This window comes from Podarcis liolepis (genome assembly GCF_965112155.1).
Source record: "Podarcis liolepis genome assembly, chromosome: Z".
Taxonomy (NCBI): domain Eukaryota; kingdom Metazoa; phylum Chordata; class Lepidosauria; order Squamata; family Lacertidae; genus Podarcis; species Podarcis liolepis.
Genome location: NC_139570.1, coordinates 32,771,334 through 32,781,456, shown reverse-complemented (window position 1 = coordinate 32,781,456; position 10,123 = coordinate 32,771,334). Strand labels below are relative to the sequence as shown.

The following is a 10,123-nucleotide window of genomic DNA, read 5'->3' as shown; positions in this document are numbered from 1 at the left end:
GGGGTGGGGAGAATCATGTATGCCACTCAGTGAGTTTCATGGCTGAGTGGAAATTTGAAGCAGATTCTCCCAGGTCCTAGTCCAGCACTCTAACCACTACACCACATGATAATCATGATAATAAATTAATAGAAAACTGCTGAGGAAATGTGAAGAACTGGATTTGAGTTCGGAAGAAGCGAGGGAACTGAAACTGACTGATCCTTCCATCTGTTTGCTCCTCTGGTCCCAAGGATTGATGGCCGCTCCCTCCTGTTCCTTGATAGCCCTCTGACCTCTTGTCGTTGGCCTCCTATACTTCCTCATTCATGCCTTATTTATTTGCTCAAGCGGCCCCTGTGTGCTGCTCCCACCTCAAAGCCTCCACAATCACCCCGGCAGAACTGTTTACACAGCAGAGGAGGGTAAACAGAGATTTGGAGGAAAGCGTTTGAACAGCCTCCCACATTAATCGGAGAGAGATGAGCCCCAGCCTTGCTCCCTGGTCTGTCCCAGATGTCTTCATCCTCCTGGCCTATTATGGGCATCCTGGAGCAATCTGGGACCCTCCGCGTCCCCCCTGGTATTCCTCAGCCACAGCTGAGTTTCTGGTGTGCAAAGGCAGGAATGTTTTCTGCCATCAGGAGGACAAAGCAAATGTACTGCCCTCCCTCCTTTCGCATCCCCTAGTGAGGGGGTTTCTTGGGGCTGGAGGCCAAGCCACAGTAGTGAAGGGGCAGATTCAGAAGTGCAGGTCCCTTCATGATAGTCATAGTCCCACCCCCTCACAGATACCCACCCTTCTAAGATAGATAGATAGATAGATAGATAGATAGATAGATAGATAGATAGATATAGAGATAGATATAGAGATAGATAGATAGATGATAGATAGATAGATAGATAGATAGATGATAGATAAGCATTGCAACAATCAATGCAGATCTGCATGTGTTTCCTTTCATCTATATCTACTATTTCTGGGCATGGGCATGAGCAAACGATTTGGAGTGCTCCAATATCTTCGTCCGGAGAGACTCAAGTTGCATTTTCCTTGAAGTTCTAGTGCATGTGACAGAACTTGCACCCCGTTCTCTTGAAACAGAAGGACCTTGTATTTTCAGTGTTGCTAAATGCTGAGCGTTGGATCAGACAGAATAACTCCTCCTCAGGGTTTTTCCTGTGCACCTTCTCCAGAGGGACACTGGGAGCCCATCCAATCCATACAAAATTATTCCCAATGACTACTAGCTCCCCTATCGTGCTGGCTGGACAGCTCTAGGAAGCTAGAGACAGTGATCCTGCTGAAAAATAGTACAGTGGTACTTCGGGTTAAGAACTTAATTCGTTCTGGTGGTCCATTCTTAACCTGAAACTGTTCTTAACCTGAGGTACCACTTTAGCCAATGGGGCTCCCGCTGCCGCCGCGCGATTTCTGTTTTCATCCTGAAGCAAAGTTCTTAGCCCAAGGTACTATTTCTGGGTTAGTGGAGTCTGTAACCTGAAGCATCTGTAACCCTAGGTACCACTGTATATTATGTCCCACATCCTTTGCCCATTTTATCATTACACACTTAACCTCTTCCTCTTTGGTTTCCCATTCCAACAGCAAATTATACATTTTTGACAGTAATTTTATATTATCTTCTACAATTTCTCTTTGAAATCTTGATATTGTATAGCTAAATCCTTTCTTTTTATCATTTTATTTGATAATACTGTAACCAATCTGTTACCTTCTCTATAATTTCCTCAAATTCTTTTAAGTTTAATTGGTTATCCACTTCTGTTAACAGCTCTCTATATGTTGGCCATTTTGTCCTCATATTTACCTTTTTTAAAGATATTGCTTCTACTAGGAATATCCACCATGGTGTTTTTTGTTCTATTAAATCTTTATATCTCTCCCATACCTTAAAAATTGCATTTCTTATTATATGGTTATGAAATCCTTTGTGGAGTTTCACCTTGTGATACCATAAATATGCATGCCAATCATGCTCTTCCAAGTCTAACAGGTCTATATTCTTTAATTTAATCCAATCCTGAATCCAGCAAATGCAGGCTGCCTCAAAGTATAATCTGGTAAAGAGAAACCTCCTCTATCTTTAATGTTAGTAAAAAGTTTATATTTTATTCTTGGTTTCTTCCCTTTCCAGATAAATTTTGTAATATCATTTTGCCATTCTTTGCCAGCTCACATTGCTCATCACTGGGATTGACTGAAATAAAAATAACATTTTTGGCAGTACATTCATTTTAATCACTGAATTTCTTCCTAAAATTTTCAATTTTACAATTTCAAATAAACATTTTACAAACTTTAAAATATCCAATGACCTCCCTTCTTGTCTTTCATTTTACATATATATCCCTGCATATTTTACTGTAAACTTTCAAATCTATTGCCCAGTGTGTCATTGAAGCTTTAACAAGCTTATCTTTTGTTTCCCATTCTAGTAGAAAATTATACATTTTAGACAAAAGTTTATCCTTATTTTGTAAAAGTTCTTTTTCAAATTGTGATCTTAGATCCAGAAATCCATTCTTTCTATCCAATTTAAACATATTGTATAACTGGTGATAACCAATCCATAACATGGCTTCTTAAGTTTTCCATTGATTTCAGTTTGGGTTCCTCCACTGTAAAATCCAGCAGTTCCCTGTAAGTCGCCCATTGTCTGTCCATATTAACTCTCTTAATCATAATTGCTTCAATGGGAGATAGCCATAAAGGTGTTTTTCTTTCCAGCAGATTTTTATATTTCTCCCAGACTCTATGCAGATTCTTCCTAAGGATATGGTTCATAAAACTCTTGTAGATTTTAGGCTTCCATACCAGAGACATGCATGTCAGCCGGATTTTGTCGTGAGCCTCTAAATCTAAGATGTCTGCAATTGTCCAATACAATCCATTTTTTAACCAACACAAACAAGCTGCCTCATAATACACATGCAAATCTGGCAGAGCAAAGCCCCCTCTTTCTTTAATCTATCATAATTTTATGTTTAATTCTTGACTTTCCCCCCTGCCAGATAAATTTAGAGATATCTTTTTTTCCATTATTTGAAGCAGCTTAAATTGTTTACAATTGGGATTGATTGGAATAAAAATAGCATCCTAGGCAATATATTCATTTTAATGGTTGAAATTCTGCCTAACAGGGGGAGTTTCATTCTCCCCATATCTCCAACTCTTTCTTAACTTCCTTCCACAATTTAATATAATTATTTTCAAATAGTTAGCCAAATTCCCAGGTACCTAACTTTTTGGCCTATTTTTAAACCAGACGTCCTTTCTTTTAAAAAATTGACTGCTCATCCCCATGGTCGCATTCTTCCTACTGAGAAGGCTGGTCTTCTTTGCTGTTTCTACCCCAGGAAGGACAAAAGGGGGTTATAGCAGCTGCTGCGACAGGCAATGGCTGGTTAAAAATAAACCCGTTGTAACATCAAAGGGACATTTATGAGCAAAAAAAAAAAAAAAAAAAAAAAAGCAAGCAAAGCATGTAAACAGTGATAATTTGAGATTGCAAGCAGTCCAGAGCACACTTGTTGTCTCATTAATTACCTCCTTCCATAACAAAGGAAGCCCAATGGTGATATTGATGATGTCACCTTTGTTATTGTTCCAAGGAGGAGTTTGATTCTTCAGCGGAGGATTTCTTGTGTGGTTTTTGGTTTTTTTTAGCCTCCAGCCTTCCTCAAATCAAAACATTGCACCATGTTAAAAGCTTGTTGGATTGTCTCTGATGGTTTCATTTGAATGCAAAATGTGGAATGTGACTAAATCCCAGGCTTCAGCATACAGAGAGTCTTGAGCCAAAATTTATTTGAAGGCCAAGGCTGCTTTGCCAGCATAGTTTGAAGGTGTCCAGCATGACCCCAAAGTTGCAAAAAAAAAAAAAGAAAGTACAGGATATCATGGTTAAATATCCAAAACAAACAAAATAAAACTAGCCGAGCCCAGCTTTGCCAAATTCAGTTCAGTATTGCAACAGGGGCATAGACAGAATGGTTGATGGCAACCTTTTTTAGAGCTATTGAGAAAGCAGAGCTTCAGTCTGTCTTTGTGTCAAAAGTCGCTCAAGGCCAGCAGTTTATGGCACCAGGCCAAATCTTCCTGGCCTGGAATTGCCTGACTCTGCTGATCTGACAATTGCAGTACCACCCCCGGGCCACCTGCAGTGATGGCACTGTGGAACAGATCCTCCCTCTGGCTGCAAGTAGCCAAACTGGAGCAGAGTTCTTTTTTATTTAACAACATTTATATGCCATTTGATACTTTAAAAAAAAACAAACACAACCCACCTCTAAGCAGTGTACAAAACTACTTTTATAATTTTTATTTATTTATTAAATTTGTATACCACCCTATACCTGAACTCAGGGCAGTTCACAACATAAAATCACAATATAAAAAACAGAAAATACATTATAAAAACAACAACAAGGACAACCCAATTATCCCTGCTTCCACAACACATTTTAAAAGGACATCGGATGTCAATCAGACAAAGGCCTGGTTAAAGAGGGATGTTTTTCGCCTAAAGGTGTACAGTGAAGACGCCAGCTGAACCTCGCTAGGGAAAGTATTCCACAAACGGGGAGCCACTGCAGAAAAGGCCCCGTTCTTGTGTTTCCACCCTCAAGAGTTCTCGTGGAGGAGGCACACAAAGAAGGCCCTCAGAAGATGCTCTCAGGGTCCAGGTAGGTTTGTATGGAGAGAGGTGGTTCTTGAGGTATTGCAGTCCTGAGCCCTTTAAGGCTATAAAATAAAGCATTAACATTTTGGAGGAGAACCTATTAAAAAGAGATGTTTGAATTAAAATCAACTGTAGCAAACAAGTGATAAAAACTTCTGTAACTTCTATGTGTGTCTGGATACGCTTGCCAAAACAGAAAGATCACAATTTGAAAAAGAGTGCAGCGAAGATGGCCACCTGATGTCAACAGGGAGTTCCAAAGTGTATGGATAGCTCAATTGGTTAGAGTATGGTGCAAGGTTGCAGGTTCGATCCCCTTAAGGGACAGCTGCATATTTCTGTATTGCAGGGGGGTTGGACTAGATGATCCTCAGGGTCCCTTCCAACTCTGTGATTCTATCATTCTGTGTAGCTGCTGCCATGCTAAAAGATTGATTCCTTACAAGTGTAAAATAAGTACTGTGTGGCACCTGTACTGCTGCCATATGTGAATATAGACCTCAGGCTACAGAAAGCTTGGCTACCCCTGATATAAAGGTAAAGGGGCCCCTGACCGTTAGGTCCAGTCGTGACCGACTCTGGGGTTGCGGTGCTCATCTCACTTTATTGGCCGAGGGAGCCGGCGTACAGCTTCCGGGTCATGTAGCCAGCATGACTAAGCTGCTTCTGGTGAACCAGAGCAGCACACGGAAACACCGTTTACCTTCCCGCTGGGGCGGTACCTATTTATCTACTTGCACTCTGACGTGCTTTTGAACTGCTAGGTTGACCGAGCAACGGGAGCTCACCCCGTCACAGGGATTCAAACCACCAACCTTCTGATTGGCAAGTCCTAGGCTCTGTAGTTTAACCCACAGCGCCACCCGCGTCCCTACCCCTGATATAAAGCCACCCTCAAAAGCTGGATGGCAGAATTTGCAAAACACCATTAGCTGAAGGTGCATCATGTGTGTATTACATTATTTTCTGGAGTGTGCTTGCAAGAGATCCCTCATTTGCTTGAAGCAAATAACTTTTGATTTAGCTTGCGAGTTTTGGACTCTCTCACACACATCTCCGGTGCCTCCCCTCCCAATTTTGAACCCAAGGAGGAGACCAACTGCTCTGCCAATCCCATATCCGTCCCCTAGGACAATATCCAGACTTCCTCCTCCTCTGGGCTATCAGCCTGATGCCATGGCACCTCCTTCCTGTGAAACATAGCGGGAGGAACACAAAGGACACCTATCACAGGGGGGCCCAAAGGGCCCTGATATGCTGCCTCTGGGATCAGAGGGAGGCTCAGGCCTAGGGACAGCTCCAGCGCTATGAAACGGGGGAGAAAGGAAGAAAATATCACTCTGAAATAAGGTTTGGGTTGTAGTCTAATTTAGGCCCCTTAATTGCAATGGATCTACTCTTGAGTGCAGCTTAGTTGGATGCAACTGCTTGATATTATTGTTACACTTTACATGCAGAAGGTCCAGATTCAGTTTCTATCATCTCCAGGTAGATGTTCCCCACCTGGAACCTTGGAGAGTCATGGGATAATACTGTGTTAGAGGAACCAATGGTCTGACTGTAGAAGCCAGCTTCCTATGCTTCTATTCAGTTCCACCCTTGCTTCAGAACAATGACTAGAACCTCACTTCATGTTTAAGGGAAGGGCCATAGCTCCTTAGTAAGGTCCCAGATATACACGCAGAAGCCCCCTGGTTCAGTTGCCAGTGGCACCTCTAGGTAGGGCTGGGACGTTTCCCTGTCTGAAAATCCTGGAGGAGCTCCTGCTGCCAGTCATCACAGACAGTACTGAGCTGGATGGATCAGTGGTCTGACCATTGGCTCATCTTGCTCAGGACTGTCAACTCTGACAGGCAGCAATGGCTCCCCTTGGTTCCAGGCAGGGGACATTTCCCCCGACCTACCTTGAGATGCTGCTAGGGAATGAACCTGGGACCTTCTGCATGCAAAGCACGTGCTCCGCCTCTGAGCTACAGCCCTCTGTGAGGTTGTCTGTGGGTCTTGTGGAAGCCACAGGGAACAAACCAGCAGGCTGGATAAGGCCTGTGGGGCCACAGAAAGGCCACCCCTGTTCCAGCGATACAAGCTCAAGGGTTGCCCCATGGGTAGAAAATCCCTGAGATGATGAGGAATGTCCTTGTTCTGGTGGAGCAACTGTGTTGACTGTAGGAGAGCCTTGTAGCCCCAGGTGTAGAAGTCCTTGACACCCCGCTCCAGTGATTTATTTCTTTATCTTTCCACCCTCAAATGAAAGCTGCCTTGGAGTTCTGGAAACACCCATCTCATTAGAGGACTGGTGCTCGGGGCCACCATTACCAGGATCCAAGCAGCCAAGTGGCTCACAACCTCAGAAGGCTTCCTCTTCAACTCAAAGCCACCGCCTTTCCCCTGGCCCGTAGGCCATACCTACGCATGTTGAGACTGTCCGCTGGACCTGGCAGGTGTTCCTGCATCCACCTGTTTATTGCTTTCTCCCTCCAAGAACACAGTGCCTCGAGCCACGGACTTGGAAGCGCTCCGGTGGGAACGTTCCTCTGTCTCCGGTTCCACGTTGCTCCCGGGATGAGTCTGGGCAGATCCCGCCCAGCCGAGAGAATATTTGCCCTCAAGAGGCCTTGTGGGGCTTCAAATCATGGTGGCTCAGGCAAGGGCAGGGATGAAGGAAGTGCCAGCTCAGGCTGCCACCTGCCCACCGCCCCTCCCCCTGGCACCCATCCAGGCTTTGCACAGGCCCTTTCGAGGCAAGGGCGAGAGAGAAAAGGGTCTCCCTCGGCAATAAGATCCTGGAAGGGTGGGGAGAGAGGCTGGGTGCTGCAGCAGAGCCTGGGAAAGCCAGCTCCCAACCCAGCACCCTTGTGGGTGGCCTGCCGTGCACCCTCCCACCTGTCAAAATGCAGATGCGAGAGGCCTAGCACCCAGGGTTGTTGGTAAGGATCTGAACACAGAAGCTGTGGAGAAGCAGACACATCATGCTGAGTCTAAGCAAGGAGCCACTTAGGCAGTGGGAACACAGGAAGCTGCCTTGTACAGAATCAGACCCTTGGTTCATCTTGCTGAGTATGGCACGCACTGACTGGCAGCAGCGGCTCTGTTGTGTTTCAGATGTTTGTCATGTGCGGCTTCAGTTGCAGATCATAGGTCCATTTAGCTCAGTATTGCATACACTGGCTGGCAGCAGCTCTCCGCTGAGCTAAAATCAAATACGGAGCCAAACTGTTGGTCCACCTAGTTCAGTGTTGCCCACACTGACTGGCAGTGTCTGTCCAGGGTTTCAGGCAGGGGACAATCCCAGCCCTACCCTGGATATGCCAGCAGGGATGGAACCTGGGACCTGCTGCGTGCAAAACAGATGCTGTACCACTGAGCTGTGGTACATCTTCCTTCAAACTAAAATAAAGATTTCAGTCCTCAAGGTTCTAAAGCAGGGGTCAGCAACCTTTTTCAGCTGTGGGCCGGTCCACCATCCCTCAGACCATGTGGTGGGATGGACTATATGGGAGGGGGGAATGAATTCCTATGCCCCACAAATAATCCAGAGATGCATTTTAAATAAAAGCACACATTCTACTCATGTAAAAACACCAGGCAGGCCCCACAAATAATCCATAGATTCATTTTAAATAAAAGCACACATTCTACTCATGTAAAAACACCAGGCAGGCCCCATAAATAATCCATAGATGCATTTTTTTAAAAAGGACACATTCTACTCATGTAAAAACATGCTGATTCCCAGACCGCCCACAGGCCGGATTGAGAAGGTGATTGGGCTGCATCCAGCCCCCGAGCCTTAGGTTGCCTCCCCCTGTTCTAAAGAAAGGGATGGTTTAAATAAGCAGCTGTCTTATACTCAGACTAATAGTCCATCTAACTCAGTGTTGTCTGCACTGACTGGAAGCAGAAGCTCTCCAGGGTTTCAGGCAGGGAGTCTTTTCCTGGCCCTACCTGGAGATGCTATTGGGGATTGAACCTGAGCTCCTGCATGCAAGGTTGAATGCCACCTCGTTGTTTTGATTGTGCAGCGTGTGTGTGTTTTTAATAAAGGGTGGGCGTTGTTGTTTTAACAATGGTGGTGAGCTGCCTCTAGGATGGGGGCGGGATGGAAACATTTTAAACAAGCAAATAAATAAATAAGCCAGCAACCCACGGCAAAAACAAGCCCCATTCATCCCTCGGCTGAGCCTTGGCAGACAGATCTGGCGGGACAATGGCAGGCATTGTCTGGGCTACATTGGTCTGCCATGGAGTTCCTCCATTGCCTTGCAGGAAGAAGGCACTCCAGCCAGCCCATTTTGGCTAAACTCATTAAATGCAACTCCAGGCAGTTATATTCTGGGAGGCTGGGAGAAAATTACACACCCACACCATGACTTCCCCCTGCAACTGAAGAGGACCTGGACCAAGGAGCAGAGAAAGGATAAAGGAGTCAAATTATGATTATCTGCAACAGCTGCTTGGATCAGAATCAGATCACTAGCAGAATCTCTCTGTATGTAAGTTTCCCCATCCTTTAAGAAGGGATTCACAAGTGGGAAGAGGTGCTGGATAGGATGGGGGACACCAGGCATGACAGCAGCACATGTTAGAGGGATCTAGGGGTGTTAGTGGACCACAAGTTTGTCCTGAGTCAACAGTGTGATGCAGCAGCAAAAAAAGCTAATGTAATACAAGGCTGCAACCAACAGAGGTATAGTCTTTGGATCAAGGGAAGCAATAGGACTGCTTTATTCTGCCTTGGCCACATCCCACCTGGAGTTGTGTCCAGTTCTGGGCACCCAAGTTTCAAAAGCACATTGGACAAGCTAGAATGAGTCCCGAGGAGGGCAACTGAGATTATGAAGGGTCTGGAAACCAAGCCTCATGAGGAATGGTTGAGGGAGTTGGGTATGTTTAGCCTGGAAAAGAGGAGACTGAGAGGAGATGTGATAGCCCTATGGAGCATGGGCCAAGCTTGTTTTCTTCTGCTCCAGAGGGTAGGATTCAAGATACAAGAAACGAGATTCCAGCTGAACATCAGGAAGAACTTTCTGACAGTAAGAGCTGTTCAACAGTGGAACGGACTCCCTTGGAAGGTGGTAGACTCTCCTTCACGGGATGTTTTTAAGCAGAGATTGGGTGGCCATCTGCCATGGGGTTTCAAGTGGGCAGCCCCTTCCTACCTGTTTACTCAGAAGTCCAGAAACTGCAGCAGGTCATGGCCTTGAAAGGTTGCTGGCATCATGTCTCTCTGTCCAGCAATATCTTTTCTCTTGGGCTCTGGAGAGGCCTGTTTTGGAGCAAGAAGTCCGTTCAGCAACATGGCCTCAGGGCCCACTTTCAGGGCACCTCCCTGAGGTTGACATTTGTAGAACACACCAAGGTGCCTAAAAACATCATTAGCCAGCAGGGCAGTCTCTTCTCTTTTGACAGGAGCCTTGTAAAAGGAAAGGGTGTGGTTC

The 10,123-nt window shown here is 45.3% G+C and overlaps 1 long non-coding RNA gene across 1 annotated transcript; it reads right to left on the bottom strand.

The window, feature by feature from the left end:
- Positions 1 to 4,297: 4,297 nt before the first annotated feature.
- On the bottom strand, positions 4,298 to 10,123 carry LOC310698396. Its single transcript, XR_014521497.1, has 2 exons — positions 9,845 to 10,123; positions 4,298 to 4,782 (listed from the first exon to the last, which is right to left on the bottom strand). It is a non-coding gene; the product is annotated as an uncharacterized lncRNA (long non-coding RNA).